A 26,387-nucleotide genomic window follows, 5' to 3' on the forward strand; every position below is an offset into this window, starting at 1 on the left:
GAGAAGCCATTCAAGCTAGATAGTCTAGATATTTACCAATACAAGCCTTCAGAACTGTTACAACTACATCTTTGTTTTAGCAATCACTGGTGTCTAATTATGTGTTTTTTGCCTAACTTAAAAAGCCCTTGATAATATTGAGATTTTCTACACAGCTTTATACTTTCAAGTTATACCATACACTCCAAAGTTGAAAGAAAAGGAAATGGAGTATGGAAAGGTGATGAAGAAAAGGGAAGGGGAGAAGAAAGGAGAGAGGGATGCCAAGATAGCAGGCACTAGGCACTGAGAATTAAACCCATAGAGCATCATCTTAACAAGGACAGCAATGTGTTGGCCAGCTCTTTCATGTTTATGTTCTTTAGTTAAGGCAGTTAACCAAACTGACATGAGTTCTTTAACCATGTAAGGAATGGTAGCGCCCAAACCTAAGGTTTCCTCCAGATGTTGCTGTTGTGTCTTTTGGAAGCTGGGCTAGAACCCTGGGGATAATGGGAAGATGAGGGCTGCATTGGCAACAGTTTGGGACCCTTCTCTCTGTGTAGGTATCTTTATCTTTCCATTCTACACTTTGTTCCTTTTTGTTTCATGTCTCATCTTTGAAAATGTGATATATTTTTACTTATTCTTTGAAACTTCCTTACATGTCTACAGTGCATTTTGATTCAAAACTTATGTTCTCCAGTGGACTCCCCAAACGTCTACAGATATGGATAGCTGGCTCAGTGAAGCCAGTGAAATTGGTGTGTTTTGTTTATATAAGAGATTAAGATGCAGTTTATAAGAAAAAAAAACTTGTCCTTTGAGAGGAATTGTTAAGCTACACAAATGATGTCCAAAGGCAAGATTTCATGGTCAAAATGAGCAGTTTATGATTCTAGTTACTTCAGAAGAAAGAACCCACTGCCCAGGCACCCCTGATTCTAGGAACACTGAAGTGAGAACTGAAAGTTGCTTCATTGGTCAGAAAGGCAGAGTGTTTTGCTTATCTGAGACAGCATGGTCATCAATGCAAAATGAAGAAACTACATCTTAGAGTCAATGTGGCAGTAAGCTCAGGCTCAGGACAAAGTGTGATCAGCCATCTAGGTCCAGTCTGCAGCTTTTATTTGGTGTGCATGCTTGTTCCGTGCTGGGACACAAGAGAAGGGGACTGGTGAACCCAGAAGCACAAGAAGGGGTCACAGACACTGCAACGGTTCCTTCTGCCCACGTCCACATTAACATTCAGAGGCATCATCTCCCCTCTAGTAGGAGCAAAACAGGACAAATGGATAGTGCACGGAAACAAGCATTGACCCAGAGGAGGGAAAACCAACTATAGCATTTCTCACCTTCCCTGCCCCCAATAATTTCCCCACCTTGCTGGATCTGGGTTAAACTGTCTGCCTATGTTTTAATAATGGCAGGCAGCATATCCTCATCATACATTAATTGTATAACTGATGTGTCTGTCCCACTAATCTCTACACCTGTTTGTTTAATTTAGGAGAAATCAGTAAAAATAAAATCTCTTCTGTGCTTAGTATAAACAATGACCTAATAAAAACAGACAAAGTAAATTGTGGTGGTACATGACTATATCTCAGCACACAGGAGGCTGAAGCAGGAAGAAAATGAATTCAAGGCCAACTTAAAGTACATATGGAATTCTGGACAGCCAGATTAAGACAGGTTATATATTCATAACTGTTCTAAAAAATAAAAAAATAGCTTCTTTGTCAAAAATCAGGTGTTCATAGGTGTGTGGATTAATATCTGGGTCTTCAATTCAATTCCAATGGTCAACCTGTCTGTTTTTATGCCAATACCAAGCTGTTTTCATTACTGTAGCTCTATAATTGAGGGACGGTGATACCTTTGCAAGTTCCTCTATTGTACAGGATTGTTTTGGATATCCTGGGTTTTGTTCTTTTTCAATATGAAGTTATTATTGTTCTTACAAGATCTGTGAAGAATTGTATTGTGATTTTGGTGGAGTTTGCATTGAACCTATAGATTGCTTTTTGTAGGATTGCCATTTTATTATTTTGATCCTACCTATAGAAGTACATGGGAGATTTTTCCATTTTCTGATGTGTTCTTCAATTTCTTTCTTCAAAGACTTAAAATTCTTATTGAACAGGTCTTTCACTTCTTTGGTTAATGTTACCCCAAGATATTTCATGTTATTTGTGGCTATTGTGAAGGCTGATGTTCCTCTGGTTTCTTTCTCAGCTTCTTTATCTTTTGTATATAGGACGGCTACTGATTTTATTGAGTTAATCTTGTATCCTGTCACATTACTGAAGGTATTTATCAGCTGTAGGAGTTCTCTGGTAGAGTTTTGGGGGTCACTTATGTACCCTATCATATCATCTGCGAATAACAAAAGTTGGACTTCTTTTCTCATTTGTATCCCCTTGACCTCCTTTTGGTGTCCTATTGCTCTAGCTAGGACCTCAAGAGCTATGTTGAATAGATATGGAGAGAGTGAAAAGGCTTTTCTCATTCCTAATTTTAGTGGAATCACTTTGAGCTTCTCTCCATTTAATTTGATGGTGGCTGTTGGCTGCTTTATATTGCTTTTATTATGTTTAGATATGTTCCTTGTATTCCTGACTTCTCTAAGACCTTTATCATGAAGGGGTGTTGGATTTTGTTGAATGCTTTGAAATTTGCATGCAAATGGATGGAACTAAAAAGAGAACATTCTGAGTGAGGTAACCCAGACCCAGAAATATGAATGTGGTATGTGCTCACTCATAAGTGGATACTAGCTGTAAAGCAAAGAACAACAAGTCTATAGTCCATGACCCTAACGAACTAAGTAACAAGGTGAACCCTAAGAAAAATATGTATAGATCCACCTGGAAAAGGGAAATAGAGACAATCTCCTGAAAAAAAAAGTGGGAGCATGGGGATGAAGGAAGAAAAGAAGGCACAATGGGAAGAGGAGGGGATAAGGGAAAGGTGGAGGAGAACTTGAGGGAATGGGATAGCCAAGACTGAGGAAGGGCTGAGGTGAGAGCAAGGAAAGATATATTTTGATTGACGGAGCCATTATGGGGCTAGCAAGAAACCTGACATAGAGAAATTTCCCAGGACCCCAGCTAAGATCTTAAGCAATAGAGAAGAGGGTGCCCAAACTGGCCTTGCCCTATAATTAGATTGATTAATATTATAAATGTCACCATAGAACCTTAATCCAGCTACTGATGGAAACAGAGGTAGAAGCCTGCTGTGGAGCACTGGACTGAGCTCCCAAAGTCAAGTTGAAGAGTGGGAAGAATGAGAATATGAGAAAAGTTGTCAAGACCATGATAAGGACATCCACATTCATTACTTATCATTACATGCCATTCTTTCACATAGCATGGGATAGAGGTTTGGTTATGCAGTCCAAACAGACTTACAAAGTTAACAGAAGCCTTTTACCCGCTCCACCATAGGAAAAAATAATCTATGTTGAAATGACTTGTACACTCCACACATTCCACTCTTGTGTTAATGCAGATATGTTACCTTTAAAAGTTTGTGTATTTTCAGAAAGAAAATAAAGGATCAAACATCAACGAAGACAAGTAAACCCATTGATCCAGCTTCTCAGAATGCTTCTGTAACAGTTTCTTCACAGTTTTGCACCCAAAACAACTGCAAAGCTGCTAGCTGAAATGGTTCAGCCTTAGAGATGATTCCAGTCAAAATTTCATATCAGTCCTGTAATTTCTCATCACACAGAGGTTAGACAACAAGTGATTCAGCTAGCTCTCCAAGGACTTGACAATTATCCCAGCTTTTTCAGGTACCCTAGAGATGCTGTCAAGCCCAGACAACAGAAAGAAGTATAGAGAACACAGCACCCACATTCCCAAGAGGTGGGATGGGTGGTTTCTGATCATTCAGTGGGTTATGGATACTTGTCGTTGTTTGGGGGGGTGAATTAGTTACAAGTTTTTATTGGTCATGAAGGATATTCGATTCAGGGATCTCTTGGCAATTGGTTATGTTTTAATGGCTTGAGACAGGACCTTAATGTCTTAGAGAACTTTTCTCTAGGTAAGTGCTAAATCGAAACTTAGAAAGCAATCAAGAGTCACCTCATTCTCCAGGACAAATGCAACACTGCCTTAAACCAAACACTGCATACATCCCTGTCTTCACTAGGCTGAGATCACATTAACTGGTTTCTCTCACAGAACACTAACCAAATAGATGGTCCATGTAACTTCTTAGCTGCACCATGTCAAATTATTGGCAGAATCTCATTAGGCTTGAAGTTCATATCTGTCTCATTAGTGGTAATGGTAATTGCACATCTCCCTTCGATGATGGATTAATACATTCAGTTCAATGAGTAGATTTGCCTAACACCATTTAAGCCACTTGACTTTGGAAAATGTTTTGATATTGTGAATTGTTAAACAACATTCTACACCAGTCAAGTTCTCAGGAAAGAACAGCATGGAGTAGAGACAAGATATTAGCCTAGGAATTTCAAATTTTAAAGACAGGGGTAATAAAGGCTCAGTAAATAATAGCAATTCATCAAAGGCTGTGGCTTTAACAGACTAGTTTCTTTGCAGAGTGAGGCACTAATGGTAGCCTTAGTGAGATTTATCAAACAGAAGATAATATGCTATTGTGAAAGAAAAACTGCCATCTTGGACTGAAATAGCCGTCCCCACCTAAGCTTATGTCAGCTGAACTCGGTCAGGTCCCTACAAATCTCCATTCCCAGAAATTGCTTCAGTAAGGTTGACTTGATCTGAACAGTGCACTGGACAGTTGTATGAGTTTAGTAAAACACAATATGTGAAAAAAACACCTGAATCTGCAGTGAGCTCTTCAACCCTCACACATAATTAACACACTAAGGTCCCCGACTTGCTCTAGGTACATTTTAATATTGTTCATAGGACAGATGAGTTGATCTACTCGGCAAGCCCCCGCAGTTCGCTGACACTGTATCTGGACAGTTGACTGCACTCTGCCTGGTTCGACTTAAGTCAGCTGTCTTGGCACTGTGAAGACTGAATAACTCTTCAGCCTCTCAATGTGTTTCATTTCTGGGAAGATTGCTAGAATCTGGATGATTATAGGACAGTTTAACTCTTCTCTTTTTCAGCTTAATTAATGTTTCCCCTGGAAACATCAAGCTGCAATTGTAAACTTCTCTTTGAGGAAACCCAACCCATTTGGGAGTTGCTGGCAGTGACAAGGGAGGTGTGGATATGGGTCATACTTCAAAAGAGCCACCCTGGAAGAAAGAGAGACCCTTACCAGGTATGACAGAGAAAGCAATGAAACAATCACAGTTGGAAAGTGGTAGTTATTAAAAACACAAGAATCCCAGGAAGAAGGAAAGATCTGAGTCCATGTGTATCAACACATATGCATATAAAACAGAACTGTCCTTCATCCTGAGAGATTGGGCGGCTGAGCTCTCAGTGTCTGTGGCTAAAAGCCTCATGTGCACACTTGAAAACTATGCTTAGTGGGTGGCTCTGAACAGACACTGACACTCTGCTGTCACTGGGAGCCCCTCCTCCTTTCCTCCTAAGGTGCATATTAAGTTTTCTCATGGGCAAACCTATAAGTGAAGCTATCTGTTGGTGGCTGCTCCCAGCCTTCTGAAGCTGTCCTACCATGCCTCTGGAGTGCTTCACTTTGAAGGCTTCTGAGAGGCTACTACTAGTCACATGTGACTTAAATTTTCACCATTCGCCACCTCCTGGGATCCTATTCAAAGAAGAAGTTCAATTTATTTGCAAAACCAATTAGAACATGAAAAAAAATTAGGAAAAAAAATTCTGCTGATGCTCAATAGGGCTAAGTTTACAGCGTACTTCTAAACAGGATGACAGCAAACTACGGTACCTCTCCTCCTCTCTGGCACCTTTGTTTCACGTGCTTTCCTTCGTAAAGAGTGAAAATGTAAAGGACACAGGGAGATTTTAAAGGCTGCCTCTTTGCAATTCTCTTCTTTAGATAAGTTGTCAGGGTCACAACTCTTGTCATTGCGCTGTGCTGCTCACTTAGTGAAAACCCGGCCACCACTAGACCTCTGACACCTCCAGAAAATGAGTCTCTACTCAAAGTTACCACAGGATAGGAAGGAGCAGGCTGCTGTCCACACACCACACCTGTGGTGATATTTTGCTTCTGCTATAACAAATAAAGGACAATGGTGATGGGCTTGGTCTCTACGACATGGACGGGCTCTGTGTGAGCCTTGTCGGTTTGGTTGCTCACCTTCCTGGACCTGGAGGGAGTTGGGAGGACCTTGGACTCAACATAGTGTAGAGAACCCTGATGGCTCTTTGGCCTGGAGAGGGAGGGAGGGGGGGTATGGGTGGAGGGGATGGGAGGGAAGGCGGAGGAGGAGGGGAGGAGGTGGCAATTTTTAATAAAAAATAAATAAACTGGAAACAAAACAACAACAAAAAAAAACAAATAAAGCTTTCCTGCAGAGTGGAGTGAGCCACTAGTTAGCCATAGAGGCCAGGCAGTGGTGGCACACACCTTTAATCCCAGCACTCGGGAGGTAGAGGTAGACAGATCTCTGTGAGTTCAAGGCAACCATGGACTACACAAGATCAAGATCGATCCAGTCTAAAAGAGAATCAGAGCCAGGCAGGGGTGGCTCACACCGTTAGTCCCAGTACTTTGGAGGTGGAGGCAGGAAGGGATAGGCCTGAGTGGAGAGAGGAATATACTGCAGGAGGAAGTAGGAGCTCAGGGCACTCAGTCTGAGGACTTGTAGAGAAAGGATACCCCGTTCGGGCTGAGGATTCCATAGAGGTAAGAACTAGTGGCTGGCCCCTTTACTTCTCTGATTTTTCGGCTTCCACCCTCTAATATCTGACTCTGGGTTTTATTATAAAGACCAATTAGAATTTGCACTACACACAACCATTCTGCAGCCTGCCTGCCTGTGACTCTTGAGCTTTGGTAGTTATCACACTTTGGTAATTATCAGCAGTGATGCAGGGATGCCTTAGCAAGTTCACATCTCAGCAGCATTCACAGACAGTGTTCTGTAGGAGCAAAGCCACATCCAGCCTTTACAATTAGTCTCAAGTTGCTTCCACACCCACCTACAGATCTATAGTTGCAATTCATGCTACATGACTAGCAAAGCCCCCAGTGGTTATGTCTTGACTCTTTATAGGAACAGCTGGACACCCTTTGTTGTAGAACATGCCAATTATTCTGCGACTAATATTTGGTGCTTTGTACAAGTGATCTAAATACTTATTTAAATATTTTATATATGGGGAAAGTCAGATTCTGTCTGCATGAGGGTTTTATTTTTTTCAGCCTTAGTATTTGATATTTGTCTATAGCAGAAAATCTTTAATTATAAATTTTATAGTGGGGTAAGATATGGGGCCCAGTTCTAACTCCTGAAGTCCTTTTATGTAGATGAAGCTGATGCATCTCCTGTAGAGGGTGACTTGGGAAGAGCCCCCCACAGTCCTGAGGATTTTTACCCTTTCCCGTTGTGTATGGCTGCACAAAGGGAGCCAGTCCATTGCACTCCTTACTCACCCCTCGGTCTGGTGCAAGTGGAACAGCACACAAAGACCATTACTGCAACACCGGCTCTGAGCACCCCATATAGCCTTGTCAGTAGACCTTAGCTCCCTATTTTCCTACGCGTTTCCTTAAATATATCTGAATGGAGAAACTTGCAGACAAACTGCATACCAAGGATAGTTGTTTGTGGATGGAACACGGAATAGAAATTTGTCAAGCTCCACCATCTTTACCCAAGAGTAGCCCACACTGTATACCCAGCCACATCGAGTATATTGTGTGAATACGCTCAGATTCACTGTCATGAGAACTACCTTTTGGAAACCTACATCTTGAAAAGGCATTCTGGATGTGCGATCTGATCTTTCAGCCAAATAGCTTACCAGGCATGTCACTGCTATCTGGGCCCTCGGGGCAGCACCTGATGCAGACCCTATTCTCAGTATTCTATAAAGAGCAGGACTCACTCTCTCAGGATTGAGTAAAACCAAGGAAGTTGGCAGGTCGAAAGATTATCATAACATAGAGAGCCTTTCAAATTACAGTGGAGATTACGGATCTGGCCATTTGCTTTGCACCCAATCAATAATAAACCGGTTCTCATTTTCCAAAGTGGGATTGGTTTTCTGTGCCAACCTCAAAACAAAAGCATGCTGCTTGGCTGTATGTCTAAGGCAGCACCCCACACATATCCCGGCCACGAATGGTGTGTATAACATGCTCACATCAGATTTAGTCCAATTCTATAACCTCACATTTCTGTCAGCAAACAATTTATCTAGCTAATGAAGGGAATGCCCGATCCAGGCAGCATCGATGTGCTTTGGGTCTCTTACATGACTTCTGCTTGCTGGGCTGCTGTTCATAGCTGGCTCGTTTCCCCCTTAGAGCCAGATAAACTTCTGTCAGTTACAACTGGCAGAGCATCCGCACACACAAGGCAGTTATAATACACAAGTGGTCAATGAGGCAGCCTTGAAGGAAAAACACTGCTGATAAGATAAACAGCTTGTGATGTCCTTAATTATAATATTTCATACTCATTTAGCCATCTCCACATCACAGAGCTAACAAAGTGGATTTCAAACAGGAAATAAGGCTCCTTCCCACCAGCCCAGAGGCCTAATTATAAAATAGCAACCTACTTTTTCTGCAGCGAATATGGGGCTTCTTTTTCTTTCTTTCTTTTTTTTTCATCCTCCAACAGAATTTATTGAGCTCATTACCAGGCTGCTTATGAAGTGATTTGAAATGAGGCAACATTAAAGCATTCCACAAATCCCTTGTACTTAGTCATCCTGACATTTTATTTGAACTCAGGGCATTGATATGGAATAGCTAGCTGCAGCCCCTCACTTCCCACTCTATTGTCTGACATGAGGTTTGGAATCATATATATATATCGAACTTTCTTTCTTAATCATCACAATAATTTGTTGGAAAGTACCAGGTAGGATCCAGGCAACACCAGAGGGTCTAGGCTGCCACAGATAAGATGAAGATGTAAGTATGACATGCGTTAGCCTGGAGGGGCAAAACCACATTAATCAGTCAGCCAGAGAACTGAAGGCAGGATACGTATGTGTGTATTTTAAGGGGAAAAAAAGACAGGGTTCAAAGCACCAAGTGCACTGAGTTCCCCGTGTGCTATTAGCTCTACTCTAACTTCTGTTCTCCAAGATCCACAGGCAGTTACAGACTGACCCTTGCCGGGTTACCACTGAGGCAAATGCCATGTAGTTAAAACTGTGTGTAGAAAAGTTTCCCACAGGGAGGGAAGAAGTCTCTGAAGAAGGACACAAAAGTTAATGGAAGTTGACTCTCTGCTGTGTGAAAACGTGGCTCATTTTTGTCTTTTATTGCCTCTTTCCATAACTTCCTGAGCCAGGAATGAGCCGGAATCTAAAGAAAATGTCTCCTGTGAAAGAGAAAATATGTTTTATACCTGGCTAGGTCCCTGCCACAGAAAAATGTCAAGGTTTTAAGGAGGAGCAGGTTCATTGAGGAGGGAGGTATGGCTATGCGAGCCTGGGTGGGTGGAGGAGGAAATACTTAGACTGAAAGAATAATGTTTCCCCGAGGCAGCTTTTTCCTTAGAGTGAGACTCCGTCTTTCCAAGGAAAGCTATTAAACTCCTTGATGCATTTCTCCCTAAAGTTGACAAACTGGCCATCCCTATAGATGAATTTGTTTCCCCAGTAAAGCACAGAAAGACATTTTGCAGCTAATGGAAGACCCTCTGGTTCTCCTATTTAGATCTGAGCTGTGCTTCACAGTGGCTACGCTCAAAGAGAACTCTAGAATGTCCTGCTTCCAAGCTCATTATGTGTTCCTCACACAGCTTCCCTAAAATACAGTGTGTACCAGTGTCATTAAGAACATATTATTTTACGTAAGTATCTGTTCAATATTTTCTTAGAAGGAGAGTGGAATCCTTTCTTCTGGGGAATATCCATTGTACATGCAAATAGTGTTTGTTTACGACATGCCAAAAGCTTTTGAAATAAGTAATTTAAAAGATTATTTCAAGAAACCAACTACAAATTTACAACTAGAAGAACGGATTTGAACGAATAGCTCTAAACCTGGGAGATATCCACATGAGCTTAGTGTCTTCCAGGAATGAACTCCAAGGAGATTGCACGTCACCAATTGTCTGCCACCAGTATAAAAAGTGTTTATCTCCAATAATTCTGAGACACTGCCTGAAATTCCCTTTTGTCTAAGTTTGTTTGCCAAGACTAATTTCTATCAGTGGTTCGATGCTCTGGTATCATATATCAATAACGCGACATTAGTGACTATCCAGCAGTTATAATCACTCAGATATCAGTTTCAGTCACAATCAGTCCTGAAAGCAAGCTACCTCATCTAGCAATCCTCCCGCCTTGGCACAGCTCTTAACTGTTCATTATCAAATCTCTGCCTCTTCTTTATTCTTTTTTATTATTAAGAATGTTTTAATACAATCTTTTCTCATTTTACCTAGCTATCCCCACTCCCATTCCCTCCTCTCCTCCCGCTCCACTCTTCCCTCCATCCCACTCCCTCATCCACTCCTCAGAAAGGGTAAGTCTTCCAAGTCTAACACTTCACTCCAATGCAAGGCCAACGTCCTCCCCACTATATCTAGGCCAAGCAATGTATCCCTCCAAAGAGAATGCGCTCTTAGATGCCAGTTCAAGCGCTAGATAGATCCTGGTCTAACAGTTCATTCTGGTCCCAGTTTCTCACCTCTGATTCTATTACCCATAGTGCTCGGCAATGGCTGACTTCCCTAAGCAGTAGTGTGACAAATGACAAATTAGGTAACTTGAGGCATAGCTGGCTGGGATAGTGGGACAGCAGCTCTGGATTCAGGGCACCTGCGTCTAACCATCTCCAACACTGAAATTAACAGTGTGATCTTGAGCAAAGTATTTGAGTCTACATCACAATGTACCCACCAGCAGAAGTACGACATCCTTGAGTCTGACAGACACCATGGAAAATACTGTGGATCCGATATAAACACTGTTAGAGAATCTGAAGTGGATAGGTGATGATGGGCAAACATTTCCTGATTGCTTCTGTAACCAATAACGTAACCTTTTCTCATTTACTAACCACTCCATTCATTCACTTCCTAAACAGTGGAAGAGAAGTAACGCTGTCTCCCCTTATATGACTATGAAAGAAGCGAAATGAAGTCATTATAAGCAACAGTAGTGCTGAGCTATTATCCGCATTCATGTATGCATATTTTCAAAGCATTGTAAATTCTCTAGAAAGTCAGTCTATACTCCCTCATCTTAATATTCCATGAGCATCTCCCATATGAAGAAACACGGGCCTGATTTCATCATTCACCCACAGAATTTCTCATTATTCAAGGCTACCATAACAAAGTAAAGAAAGACGCAGGCATGTTCCACCTTTCTTTTTTTTTTCTTTTTTTTTTTTTTTTTTTTTTGGTTTTTTGAGACAGGGTTTCTCTGCAGCTTTTTTAGAGCCTGTCCTGGAACTAGCTCTTGTAGACCAGGCTGGCCTCGAACTCACAGAGATCCGCCTGCCTCTGCCTCCCGAGTGCTGGGATTAAAGGCGTGCGCCACCACCGCCCGGCTTCCACCTTTCTATTTTGAATTAAAATCCTTGCAATTGGCACTTCTCATTTATTCAAATCCCCTTCCATCTTGATCTCTGAGAACGTATCTGAAAATACTGAACAGACCATCTTAACAAAAGCACCTAACTTATTCCCTGGCTGGCATCCTTTTGACATGTTCCTTTGACATGTTAGTTCCTCTGCTGTCCCTTTCGTCCCCTTTCTGGAGCCTCATGCACTGTGCTATTAAAATAACCCAAGTCCCTCTATAGTTATGTTTGTTTCACCCAAGAGTGCCTTTCTCAAACCTACTAACATTATAGGTTGGGAAATAACTCTATGGCCAACTTATCTCTTGATCGCATCACTGTATTTAATGTTTCTGAATGCCTGCATGTCATCTCCAGTCGGCTTCCCAGCAATTCCTCAGAGTCAACAAGGTTGCATTACATTTTCTTCTTCAGTAAGTGCACGGCCACATCTTCCGAATTCCCTAGCCTGTGTCCTGAACGCTTGAGTCTGAAACATGAAAGCTGATGATTCTTTATTCTTCATCCCTTAACTCAGTCTAAATTCTCTTGCCACGGGATGTTGTGCATCATTCCCTGATTTGTATTTTTAATGCTACAATCCTTAATCTGGTTCACACTGTATCTTTCCCTTGAACAACGGTGCTAATCTTCTAATACTCTTTAACATACAACCCCCAGTCCCATTATCTCTTGTTCTGTCAGGGACTATTAGCATCTTCTCTCTCTTCCAAGCTGTACTCCAGCTTCTTGCTGTCTTTTCTCAGACCTGCAAGACTTCTTCAGGGCTCATCAAATATAACAAAGCCTTGTTAAGTTTAATATTTAATGTCTTACATGCTCTGGCAACAAACTATCTTTTAGAAATGTAAGGATCCAAGAAGGCAGGTGGCAAGCAGGTAGGGTCGCTGGACCTTCAGGAGATGTGAGGAAAGGTGAATTCGAGCTATCAGAAGAACAGCAGTTCTCTTAGAGGGCAGGAAAAGGGGGCCTGGGGAAACCAGATGAAGATGCGAGGCAATCACATTGGCAGAGGAAAAGAAAGTTAGGAAAGCTCTCTCTTCGCAGCGCTTGAATGAGGAAAGCCAGGAAAAGTTCCTTGTAAAAGACTTTTGCAGAGTACAGTGGTCAGCGTCTCAGATGCTCTGTGAAGTGCACTCTTGGGGACTCTAGAGTCAGGGTCACAAGGTCATATGTGAAAATCTGGCCATCAAAATGCCTCTGTACCGTAGGCAAATATTTGTGAATGCAAAGTACTCGGCAGACTGGAAACTAATCAGGTTTGGATCCTTTGGAGGACATGGGTGCTACTCTAATGGCTCACTGGAAGGTAGAAGGTACCCAGGGGGCAGGGTCAACACTCATCAGCTGAGCCATGAAGGCGGGCCTTAAAATGGTGACCCAACTTTGCAAAGAACCAATCTGGGGAGGAGATAGGCTTTATAACTAATCTCAGAGGTCAGAACAGTATTTACAATTTGGCCATTGACCAACTCAAGAGGTGTGGCCAGTATCTCAGAGCCAACTTCACAAAAGACTACAGAAGAATGTGACAGGCCTGTGAGTCTGTAGAGGAACATGGAGACTCAAAATGGCTCTAATATTCTGTGCCTTCATTGAGCAACTTCCTCTTCATATCTGCTAATTTTTGTTCATAAGTAGCATCAACTTAACATGCTAGCACTGTGCCATTCAGTTCTTATCCATTTCCTTCTTTCCTTTTCTTTTCTTTTCTATTCTATTTCTTCTATTCCTACATTATCATTTTATTTTCTACAGTATTTACAAAACAAAATAGGTTGAGACTGGTTTCTGGGGTCTCTGACTCAGTCCCTTAAGAGGTGGCATTGTTTTAAAATATCTCTTTGCATGTATATAAAGGTTATCTTTTCTCATTTTATCTTTTGCTCAAAGTAGCTCAACTCTTTCCCCTTGTCCCTACCATTCCTCCTTAATTTTTTTCCTTTCTTTCTTTTTATTTGCAATCTGAATATAGCCTCCAGTTATACATTATATTTTCCTTTTTTTCACTCACACTCAAAGTAACAAATATAGTAATTCACACAGTACTATCTGTATTCTGTTACTTTGTAAATAATAACTGTTTAAAGGGTAGTTGCTTTTTATTTGACTGTTGCAATATGTTCATAGTAGGCCACTATGTTGATAGTAATTTGAAGGGGCGTGGTCGATTGGCAGTTATGATTAACCAGACTAGCTTTATTATAAAATACTCAGCTTTAATAAAAGGAGGAAATGGGAGAAACTTACGGAGCCAGAGTTCCAGCGAAGTGCAGGAAATAAAGAGAGCGAAAACAAAAGCACAGGGATCTTTTAAAGGTATTTGGGGCCCCGGAGGGGGCACGCCCCTCAGACAAAGGGATTGGTTAGCTCCCCCATCAGTAATTGTTCTTACATATTCTAATTTCAGGTGCATACTGAAGATTGCTCCTGGTGCTGTAGATGCTACTCAAAATGAGATAAGTGATACCTCCAGACTACTACAATATAACCCCTCTTGAATATTGAAAACCCTTCTATCAAAATAATAGGGACATTTTTTTTAAAAATCCAATCAATTCTAATACCCACAGATAAGAGGAAATATATAACATCTGTCTGTGGTGTGAGTCGCCTCACACAGAATGACTACTTCCAGCCTCATCCACGTATTTGTGAATCCATTCATCTATTCATATCCGTTATATTCATCCATTGATAGACAGCCTGGCTGTTTCCATTTCCTAGCTATTGTGAGTAGAGCAGCAATGAACACCAGTAAGCAACCACATCTGTGGGAGGATACAGAGTCCTGTAGAAATACACTAAAACCTGGTGTGTAGACCTATTTCTAGCTGTTTGAGGAAACGGTAATGATTTCTATAGCTGCTCTACCAGTTCTCACTCCCACCCCAACCTGAGTAGCTATTAGTAATTGATAGTTCTGGGAGAAGGAGACTTATATTTATTTAATGGTGTGGCCCCTCGTAAATTGGCCATACTGTAGTGAATGGCCATACATCTGAGGTGGACAAACTACACTATACTCACTGAGTGTAGAAATAAATGAGGGCATGGTGCTGGATGGATATGAAAAGCAGTCATCTGGAAGAGGTTGTGAAGGGGGATGGATATGATAAAAATATAAGGCATGAAAATAAGTGAAAAAAAGAATTAATAAAATAGTCTTATTTTATTAAAATACTGATGCCTACAATAACTTAAACTCAAATATCTAAATATCAATACAAAAATACCACAGATCAAAAAGTAAAAAATATGACTTCTTCAAAAACTACTAATCCTTTAGTAATTGTCTCCAATGAGATTCAATTATATGAAATAGCCAGACAAACAATTCAAAATAAGGATCATTGTATTTGTTTTAAAAATCAGAGCATAAAAATATACCTATGAATGAATTCCAAGAGAACAGAAACAGCTCAGTGAAATAAGAAGGGAACATGGGATACTAAATTAGGATTCAATAAAGAGATAGAATTCAAGATATATATCTCCAGAAGTGGTGGCTGGATCATGTAGTGAATCTATTTCCAATGACTGAAAATCCTACACATTAGTTTACCCAGTAGCTGAGACAGTTTTCTCTCCCATCAACAGTAAATAAGCATTCTTCTTTTCCCACGTTCACACCAGCGTGTGCTTTCATTCATTTTAACTTAGCCATTCTGAGTGGTGGAAGATGAAATCTTAAAAGAGTTTTAATTTGAATTTCTATGATAGCTCAGAATGTTGAATGTTTTTTTAAAAAAAAGTCACAACCATTTGTATTCTATCTTCTGAAAACTCTCTGTTCTCTGACCCAATTTTAATTGGGTTGTTTTTCCTTTTTTATTTTATTTTACTTTTTTGAAAAAAGAAAACAAACCATCTTTTCTCATTTTACATACCAATCCCAGTTCCCACTCCCTCCCTTCCTCCAATTCCTTCCACCTTCCTCCCCCACCATACCCCCTATCCACTCCTCAGAGAGGGTAAGGCACATTGCTTTGAAGAAGGTCCAAGGCCCTCCCTACTTAATCTTGGGTTGTTTTTCTTGATACTTAGTTTATAAGTTATTTATATGTTCTAGGTATTTACCCTCTCAGATATACAGTGTATAACGATTTCTTACCTATTCTGTGATGCCCTTTTCTGTACAGATATTTCACTAAGTAACATGAAAGCCCAATTATTAATTGCTGATCTTGATGGTTGTGGCACTGGGGTCCTGTTTGGATAGTTCTTTCCTCTCCAGTGAATTCAAGCCTATTTTCTACTTTTTCCTTTGACCAGTGCAGGGCATGAGGTTTTATTTTGAGGTTTGTGGAGTTTGGAGTTGAGTTATATGCACGGTGAGAGGTGAGGAGTGAATTTCATTCTTCTACGTGAGCTGTCCAGTTTGACCAGCAACATTTGTTGTAGATACTCATTTTCTCTGTGTTCACTGTTTGCTTCTTTATTGAAAATAGGGTTGCAGTAGGAGGGTAGGTTTATATGTGAATTCTAAGTTGTTTTCTATTAACCATTGAGTGCCATATCATGATGTTCTGATTGCTATAGATTTACAGTATGATTTTACGCCATGGCAAAAGAGGGAGAAGTAAAGTTATAAGAGCCAGGTGGTGGATAGCTATGAGGAAACAGAGTCTTTTGACATAGCAGGGCTGCTATACATATGAGCTCACAGCAGTTGTGAGAACATATACATGACCTGTGCACACTCAATCAGACAAATCCCGTCATGAAGAGAGGAGTTTGGTATAAAGTCCCACACCTAGCCAAGGAGCTATTGGGGGATTGTTAGCTTCTGGGAGAGGGAGAGTCAGTTTTCTAAGGATGTGGCCCTGAGGAGTCCACCATGTTCCAGTGCAAAGCCATACAATCAGTAGCATCTGGACAATACAATTTGGCATTGATGGGGAAAAAGAAAAACAGACACAAAACTGGGTGAATAGGAAAGGGAGTATGGGACCTGGAAGAGCTGTGGAGGGGTGAATATGATCAAGACAAGCAATATGAAATTCTCAAAAAATAATATATATTAATTATTTACTATTCATAATTAACTATAATAATTATTAGTTTGTTATAAAAATGATTGTAAATATATAAGGCTATCAATTATAAATGACTTTTAATTTATTAGTTCCATATATGATAAAAATACCAAAGACATACCAAGTTGACCAGAGCCTACTGCTATTAAATCAGCTCCTACTCACGTCTCAATTGTACCTATTAATTAATGCATCTATCAATCCTCATCAGTGTGTGTGTGTGTGTGTGTGTGTGTGTGTGTGTGATATGGTAATTATCATTGAGATTCACAAGTGCTTAAAATACAGAGAATAAAAAATTATGAAATGATCATCCCTAGATTAGAGTATCTATATTATATCCCCTCCTACACAGGCTCAGAGTTCATGTGGAAGAGAGTACAGAAAGATTAAATAACAGATCAAATGAGTCCCAGGAAATAGTGTTTTCTGGACACAATAAGACAGTTGCACAATATTGTCTCCAGCAGCTGTGACACCTTAGCTGGTGAGTTATTGGTAACTGATAGCTTATTGGAAGGGAAAAATTAGCTTTCTGTGAGGGTGTGGCTCCAAGTAGGCCTAAAGAGTTAGGATGATCCCATACCTAACAGTATAAAGGCAACATGAATAGGACCATAGGTTTTTATTCTTTTTGGTAAAAATACTTAGTTGGGTGGGTAAGGAAAGGTGAGTAAATCTGGAAGGGGATGGGGAGAGGATGAACATGATAAATATACAATGTATGATATCTCAAAAAACAAAAGAAAATCTATCCCAGAGATGTTTTATACAGAGTTAAAATAAGTTATAAATGCCACACAAAATTAAGACAGCAAAAACAGGCTTTAGTAAGTGTGCAGATCACTGTAGGGCTTGTATCTCCCTTCCTGTCCAGACTCCTTACTGTATCCACCATTATGTTGGTGTCGGATGAAGCCAAAGATTTACAGTGGGAACTTGTGAGGCGGTGCCTGATAGCCCGGGTGTTTCTCTTCATCACCTGCTTTCTTCCAAAACTCAAAATAAAAATCAATCCAAGGATCCTAGGCCTGCTCTGTAGGCCAATATTAAATTAAATAGCTAATGATTTCTCACATTTTCTTATACATCTTATATCTTAGTTAATATATGTCTGTCATCATTCTATCAAGTATATACCAAAAAAATTCCATATCACTAAAATAGAGAGATTAGTAAAACAGTTAATCTGAAAAAAGTGGGAAAATGCACAGAAAAGAGATAAAATGCAGAAATTAGAGGAAATGAACTCTGCTTCTAAAGAACGTTACTCTTTTCCAGTTGTAAAAACCTCTTTGTCTAGTTTGAGGCAGTGAGCTGCTAACATTTGGAGTTTTATTGCATGTTGTTCTAAATGAGACAGGTTCAGAAAGAAACATGACTCCAGTTTAATATAATAACTAATAAAACCTCAGCCCAACTGAGACAGTCCCTACCATAATGGAGAGAAAATATGTTTGCATTCAAAACAGTCTCTGGCGTTCACAACAACCTAAAGTTAGAACAGATTCTGTGTTCCGAACGTTTCCTTACTAAGATAAACCAAACCCATCCTTATAGATTTCAACTTGCCGAACATCCACCTGGCACAATAAAGTTATATGTAGGACATAAGCAAAGCCCACCAAATACGTGCAGCAGAGATACTTCCTATTGCACAACTGTTGCTGTAACCTAAGAAAGGGTGGTTTTGTATGAAAGTTCACAATCATGCTTCAGCAGTAATATGAAGATCTGGCAAGTCAAACCGTTCCTTAAAATGGAGTGCATTTGTTTAAACATTATGTGTATGTCTTGTTACCTATTTCCTATTATTTTACAAAATTGTTGGAAAATTAGATGTATTGGAAAACATTAGGAATACTTTTCTAATTCTCCTCCATTTAAAGACAGTGAATATACTGCTAAGAGCTAAGAAAGTAGCTTTATAGTACACTTATCAATAGCAGTGTTAGGTATTCTTTTAATCAATGAATTGGAAATGCATCTACAGGATAGGTGCTGTGCAGATTTATGGGGCAAAATGTCCTTCTGGCAAGCAATCAACAAGTGGGTAAATAAAGGTGGGTCCTTGGGTAGCTCAATGACAGCAGAAAGATGCTGAGATTTGTAGATGCCACCAGCATTTTGGAATTGTGCTGTCCCATCCGAATGGCCAGGTATATTTCCTACCTTGGGAGGATCAGCATAGTAGAAAATAGTGACCTGCACGTTTTATAAAGTGCAAAAGCGAGAAGACAGAGAGATAGCAAGAGTTTAGCAGGGGAAATGGCTTCCAGAGGGACAATGGGAAATACAAAATTAATTTCTGTTTCTGATAAGAGATCACATACAGAAGAGGTTCTGTACAGAATTATGGTTGTCTGACCCATCAACCAATTCACTGCCTCCCTGCAGGAATGAAGATCCTTCTCTGTCCCTCTGTCTTTCCTTCCAGGCAGTCTTTCTTAAAGTTTTAAACTCCCTACACCCATTGTGGTCTCATTCTTTCCTGAATCTGAGTCATCAACACTTACTAGGGAAGTAAACTTAGCTCAAATACTTCCATCCTTGGTACAGGCCCAGGTCTCAGAAGATGCTACTCACCATGGCTTTGGAGAAAGACCAGAAACCAAAGGACCTTGATTGTAGCGAGTGCCCTGCACAAACTCCTCCCTCTAAACAGTGTAAAGCTTCTACACGGGGAGAAGGGAAAAGCAAGCAGGGGAAAGGAGAGAAGCCTGACTTCCCAATGTTTGCATGCTAACCTGGCTATGTTATCAAGCTCTTTCACTTCTAAGAATCAGCCAGATGATAGTGGCCCGGGCCTGTAATCTCAGCACTCAGGAGGCAGACGCAGGTGGTTCTCTGATTTCAAGGACAGCCTAGTCTGTAGAGTAAGTTTCAGGACAGCCAGAGCTGTCACACAGAGAAACCCTGTCTTAACAAACAAACAAACAAACAAACAAACAAAAACAAGAACGAGAAAGGTACGAAGAATCAAATACATAAATTCCTAGGTTGACTCCAAAATGGTAGCTTCCCCAGCTATGGGACTGACATTGTTGAAGACACTGAAGCATCCAACTGTCTGTCTGTCTGTCTTTGTCAAGGCCTTCTGATCATTCATACGATCCTCACTGCAGTAATATTCCTTCAGTATTTTAGCCAAGCTCACTTCTCCAGCTTCCAGATCTAACAGAAATGTGGGGAAAGGGAGGGTAATGGGATGGCAGAGTTCCAGCATGCTTGGTTGGTTAAACCTTCTGTGTTGGTGGCATGGTAAAGACAAAAGAATTTATTTCAAGAGGTAAGTGTATAAGTGCTACTTTGATAAAATAGTAAACCACTTATTTTTATGTAAAAATCTCAGCATAACTTCAAATACTGGGGAGGAAAAAACATGTAATGTTTCAAAGACACACAGGCCCATTACAGAGAGGTTAGAACAACAACCTGACTGGAACTGCAAGCCTACCCTCCATAAACTTTCTGGTGAATTACCTTGCCTGATCTAGAAAGTGAAATAACAGAATAACATTTATTAATCTTCATAGAATAGATATAAAGTGATTAGCATCATTTCTGGTCACTATTGTCAATCAAAGGAGGTCAGGAAAAAAGAAATATGGTGCTATATTAAGTGTTCAATAAGTTTATTTTAATAAAAAACACGTGGAAAGAGTTGTCATTAACTAGCTAAACATTTCTCCTCTGAAATATGTGTATCTTTGCTGAGTACATGGAATATGGGCTTAGTCAAATCAAATCAGACCATGTAATTCAGGTCCCCAGAAATTTCATTGCCTGTCATTTCCAATCGTGCTTCACAAAAGCAGCCTTGAAGGGGCTCCTTCCTCTGTGCAGCCCACACAGCCCACACATCACAGCCCACACAACGCAGCCCACACAGCATAGCACACACAGCATAGCACACACATTGCAGCACACACAACGCAGCCCACACGTCACAGTACATACGTCACAGAACACACATCAGCACACAAATCACAACACACATCACAGCACACACATCACAGCACACACCACAGCACACACATCACAGCAAACACATCATAGTACACCCATCACAGCACACACATCACAGCACACACATAACAGCCCACACATCACAGTACACATGTCACAGCACACACGTCACAACACACACGTCACAGCACACACAACGCACCAGACACGTCACAGCACACACATCGCAGCACACACGTCACAGCACACACATCGCAGCACACACGTCGCAGCACACACATCTCAGCAGACATGCTGCCACACACACACATCACAGCACACACATCGCAGCACACGTGTCACAGAGCACTGGCACCACATCGCTGACGTTGCTCATAGAGCCTGAATTCTGCTTTAGAAATAGCACACATGTGTTTGTTGAGGTCATACATGAAATGGCCCTCTAAAAGAATGTAGAAGCCTTTTTTCCTCTACCAACTTGAGTTACATGTCCTGTCCCTTCCAGCACAGGTGACTGGAGCTGGAGAAGGATCAGATCATGTCACAACCCCATCCTGCTCTGAAGACAGTTGTCTGGGGATGGACTATTGGTGTTTACACTCTTTCTTGATGCAAAAAGGAAAAACATAAGCGAGCCTCTCTTCTTCATTCTAAGAATTGTGGAAGCGAGATTACCTCACTTCTGTGTGTAAGTAGCTCTTTTTGATGAAGTCTGCAGAGTGCCCACACCACAGACAGCCTCGCATGGACACACTGCTCCATTTATTTTGACATTTTCTCAATGGCCAAGAGCAACAGCAGGAAGATTGCCGCATTTCTCCCTTTCTGTTTTCCCCACCCCAATGTTGATTTTAAATTTTTTTTTCATGATACCATCTCTATCAGATGTAGAACCTCTTTAGTTTTCTGGAAGATCTTCTTCTCTACATCCTCAATGGAACAGTGCTCCTATTTCAGACTTGGGGATTTTATGTCCCTCCCCCTTCCTCACCACTCGGAAAAGCAGGATGTCTTTCCTACAATACACTTCTCCCATCAACTTACAGCCTAAATCCTAATAAACAGCATTTATCGCATGTCCTTAACATGTTTTAAATGTTACTAAATTGGGAAATGCCCTAAGTTATCTCCGAATCCATTATTTTACACCGTCTTCTCAGGATGGTCAGGATTTGCTAGCTTTGTGGGAGAACATAACTCTTTGAGAAAGACCACAGACCTAGGATTCCTGATTTCTTCCTCAGCAAATGTATGCGAGGTTCCTGGCTAAAAACAAACATTAAATGAGTAAGGTCAAGTGGTTTTAAAAGGTGGAAACTAAGATGGGGTAAAAACATGCAACTCTAAATCCATTGTTCAGAGTGTGACCACTAAAAATACTTTCTTGGCTTTGTATTCACTAGGGATTTTTGGTTATTGTTGCTTATTTATTCTGGCTAAGATGACCACTCACTGAGTGAGAATCTCAACAATTAAAGCTGAAATTTATTTGTCCCTAATGTGAAGAAGAGAGTACAATTTTTCCTCACATTTTATTTCTTTACTTTTTAATCAACCTATTTTTATGTATCTCAGGCAATAAAGCTCCTATTGCTTTGGGAACAGTATTTTGCATCTTAATAAGCTTTCTTTTAGTATATTAGTTGGGCAGTGCTATAAATAGACTCATTTCAAAAGGCGACAGAATCATTGCCCAAGCACAGAAAGAAGAGGTACACAAAGCAAGTATGTGTTGGTTTTTGGAACTCCGCAAGGAGTAGTCAAGGATCCTGTCTCAAAACTGAGCCTTGAGAAAACCCTTAACCTCATTTTCTTCCAGGCTGAGACACTTCCGTCACACAGCAAAGCAGCCAGGTTCTCTCACTCTCTGATGTCTTGACAGTAAGGAAAGGCATGGCTGCTGTGTAACTGCACTACCATTGACATAACTTGACGAACGTCTCTCAGGGGCCATTGGGTATTCTTGGGATACAGCTCGATGGCCACCGACTCTCCTGATACCAGGGAGACTCTCAGTGCTCATCTTCTCATTTTTGTTTCTTTAAAGAAAAACAGGAAGGCTCCATCTGAACATTGCTCCTTTTGAGAATAAATCTTAATCGGAACACTGCCCTAGCTAGGACTAAGTTTCGTGTAGAGCTGCTTTCCCCCTGCCAAAGCAGTTATGTGACCGTTACAAACCACAAGGCATGGAATGGATTAAAACGACTGTCATCTTATCATCAAGAATAGCTTTGCGCCAAATAAAAACATGAGTTAAGCAATTTACAGCCACAGAATAAAAGGGAAGGTGTACTACTCCTAGCTGGGGCGATATAAACTAGCAGGAGGGAGGCATTAGCGTGGAGGAGCAAGACTCAGCGCTGAGGACCAGACTGCCCTATGAGAGGTAGGAGTAACGTTGTTTGTTTTCCAGGAAAATGGATAGAAAAACACAAAACTTTACTGAGGACCTGCTGCCCGAGTTTCTGAAGGTACTGCAGATGCCTGTTCAGGCCATTTATCCAGTCCTTTTGGAACTGATGCCAAGTCCATGATCCCACCCTCTTTCTGAAAAACATCTCTGTTCTCACCATTGTCTGTGATAGACCTCTGGCTTGGCTAGACTTCTTATCAGGGGACATCACGTAAGCATGAAATCTAGATTCTCTTTTCTGAAAAACGCCAAACCACCACCCTACGTGGAACTGGTGGCTTCTATAGCTCATTCTATAATGCAATTTCTTACTCTCTGTGTTTACTAATTTTGTTTCTTGTCTTTATAGGACAACTTGCCAGATGATCTGGGATTATAGAATATGTCTGTTTCCTGAATGTCTCTAGACCTTTAATTTAGAGAGAAATGCTAAGATGAGAGAGACATAGGACTGAGGTGAGCGGGGGGAATAACAAGGCTCCAGAGTATTGCAAATTCAGTATTGGACTATCATGAACAGTGGCCATCTTCAGTACTCCCACACTCTAGCATGATCTTTATATTCCAGCCCCACTCCAGCCTTTAGTATGGGTGGGGGTCTTGAAGGGGTCTCTGCTGTGTCCCACCCATGCTGGACCTTCTCCTCATACACCAGCACCATCCTCTACCTCCCTGGAAACCAAATGGGGTAATAGTGCCTATACTATTAAATTTCCAAATCAAAGTTTAATGCATTAACCAGCAATTCTGACTCTCTCCTGTTGCTGATTCTGTCTTTAACACGGACTTCCATGCTTGGCTCGAGCTAAAGTCTGAGAGTTCACAGTGTGGTAAAGTCTGGTTCTTCCTCTGGATTTCTGAACAGCTTCTTCCTACGGGCCAGTCTTCAACCTTCCAGAAACCTATTTAACACTGATTTCTTTCAAAAAAACCTTGCCTTGTTATGTATGACAAGTGTTCTTTTTTAAAGCACCCCCACTATTCCTGTTTTCTTTTCACATATTTACTAAGATATCCATTCAGAAGTTCTTGCTCTCTTGTAATAAATTGTGATGTCTAAAGGGCAGGAGCATTTGTTATCTGCCCCATCCCCACCCTGAGCTCTGATGATTCTTAGGAGAGACACAAGATTTCTCCCTGACAGACACATTGCCCATACTGGATCACAGTAAAATTCTCCTTCCTCTGAGTATATTTTCTATCTGTCCTCATGGTTTTATCTATCTAATGTTTTGTTGTGCACTCTTGAGGCCCTAACACATTTCTGGAAATGAGACATGGATATGAAATCATTATAATAGGGGTACTTAGGCTTCCTGCTGCAGGAATTTTGATTTAAACAATTTTTCGTGCTAGTATGTGCGGTTCTGTCTCATCATCCATCATGTTTGAGAGTAAAGCCATTGTCTCTGCCTTTTTCTGATTTGCACAAGAGCCCAGTAAGATATTCTTAGCCTGATGGAGATATTCAGGGTCTTGAAATAAATAGGCTCCATCAATATTGGTGATTGCAGACTAATTCAGAAATGTTTTCCTGCAAAATACAGCAGGCTTTGTCTGAACCTCATGTCAGATTGTCCACGTTAGTCGTGATCCATGGCAGAGGCAGGCACTGGCTTCTCAAAATATCTTTTAGCTATTACCTACAAATGCTTGAAAGAATTCACAAATGCAGATACCTTGTTATGCATGCTGCCTCCTGAAACTGCCTCTGAGACACCAGATGGCACAGCGAGAGCTGCACAAGTGACAGATGATAAAATGCATCAAGCCACATAAATTAACCTCATCATGGCCACAGTATCAGATGCTTCCGGGAGAAACAGGAGGACCGGGGAGCAACCGCATTATAGAACCTACAGAGGTGGATTTACAACCCATCTGGGGTCTCGCGTGTGAGCATACAGGGACCCCAGATGGCTGGCATTTGTGAATACAGGGATAGTTTAATCTTTCTGGAAATTACCTGGCCCTTCGGTCAGAAAGGATACTTTCGCCAAGAGTCAAGCCATGTTTTACTCAACTCGGACAACTGCTAATCATCATTTCAGGACATGTTCCCAGGCTTAGCTCATCAATGCAGACTGGTGGTTTCTAGGCTGAAAAGGGGACTGAGGGGCCTGCATTCTGGTTACACTTAAAGCTAAAGCTAATGAAGCCTTGCTATGAGAGGTGACACTAACTTTCTTAAAGGTGGCTCTGAGGGGCATCACGAGGCATGGAACAACTGCCGACTACACAGCTGGGTAAGAGTGACAGCCTTCTTGACTGGCTTTAGAAATTACAGACCATCACTGACAGATTGTATTTCTCAAGACCGTAGACTGGGATTCAGTCTTATACCAGCACACTAAGCAACTCCGACAATGCCATGCCTGTCATGGTCGTACAGACAGTTGGTAGAAACAGACTAGAGGGAAAGGGGAGAAATAGAGACCTGATGGAAGGGTGGCAGGTAAAGTAATAGCAACCAGTGCAATGCGTGCGCTGGAGGCTCAGAAGGGTATGCTGAAGAAGTGTCATCTAGACTGCAAGAAATAGAGGAAGGTGCCACAAACATGAGGGCAGGTTCCATCAATATTAGTGATTCCAGGCCAACTCAGAATCATCTGGCTGAAACTAGAAAGGGATTTTCTTGAAGGCTGTCCACATTAGTGGTGATCCCTAGCAGACACAGGTTATCAGCTTATCAAAATACCTTCTTGCTAGTGCCTGGAATGCTTGAAATAATTTATCAAAGTTACTGAAGGATTCTACACAATGCTCATGCCTCAGGGCTGCCTGTTTGTTACACGGCTATGCACTCATCTCATGCCCATCGCTAAAAAAGAAAACATACTGCTCAGATGACTTGTGTTCCTGCATTGAGGTCTTTTTCCCTGAACACTCTCAGCCAAAAGAATCCACAGATTTTCGACACCCTGTTCTCAGAGACATCCCCTAAACTTGAAAGGAGACTCAGCAAGTGGACGTGGGTTCTTCTTAGTTATGCATTTGTGATAAGAAAAATGGGTCAGAAAGTAAGTCTTCAGTTTCAGGCTTAAGTAAATCGTAAGCACAAACCACTTCTATTATATTTTCCAAACCGCTGATGTTTATCATATCTTTATTTTAAATTAATCAACCTTATTTAGATTCAACTATTTTTATTTTTTGAAATTGTAACACAATTATATTAAATTTACTACTTCCTCTTTCTCCATCCAAACCCTCCCATGTTAGCCCTCCCCCACCACACACACAGCTTTTTTTAAGTTCATAGCCTCTTTGTTTGTTTGTTTGTTTTTGGTTTTTTTTTCAAGACAGGG

This window comes from Arvicola amphibius, chromosome 11 (assembly GCF_903992535.2).
Source record: "Arvicola amphibius chromosome 11, mArvAmp1.2, whole genome shotgun sequence".
NCBI lineage: Eukaryota > Metazoa > Chordata > Mammalia > Rodentia > Cricetidae > Arvicola > Arvicola amphibius.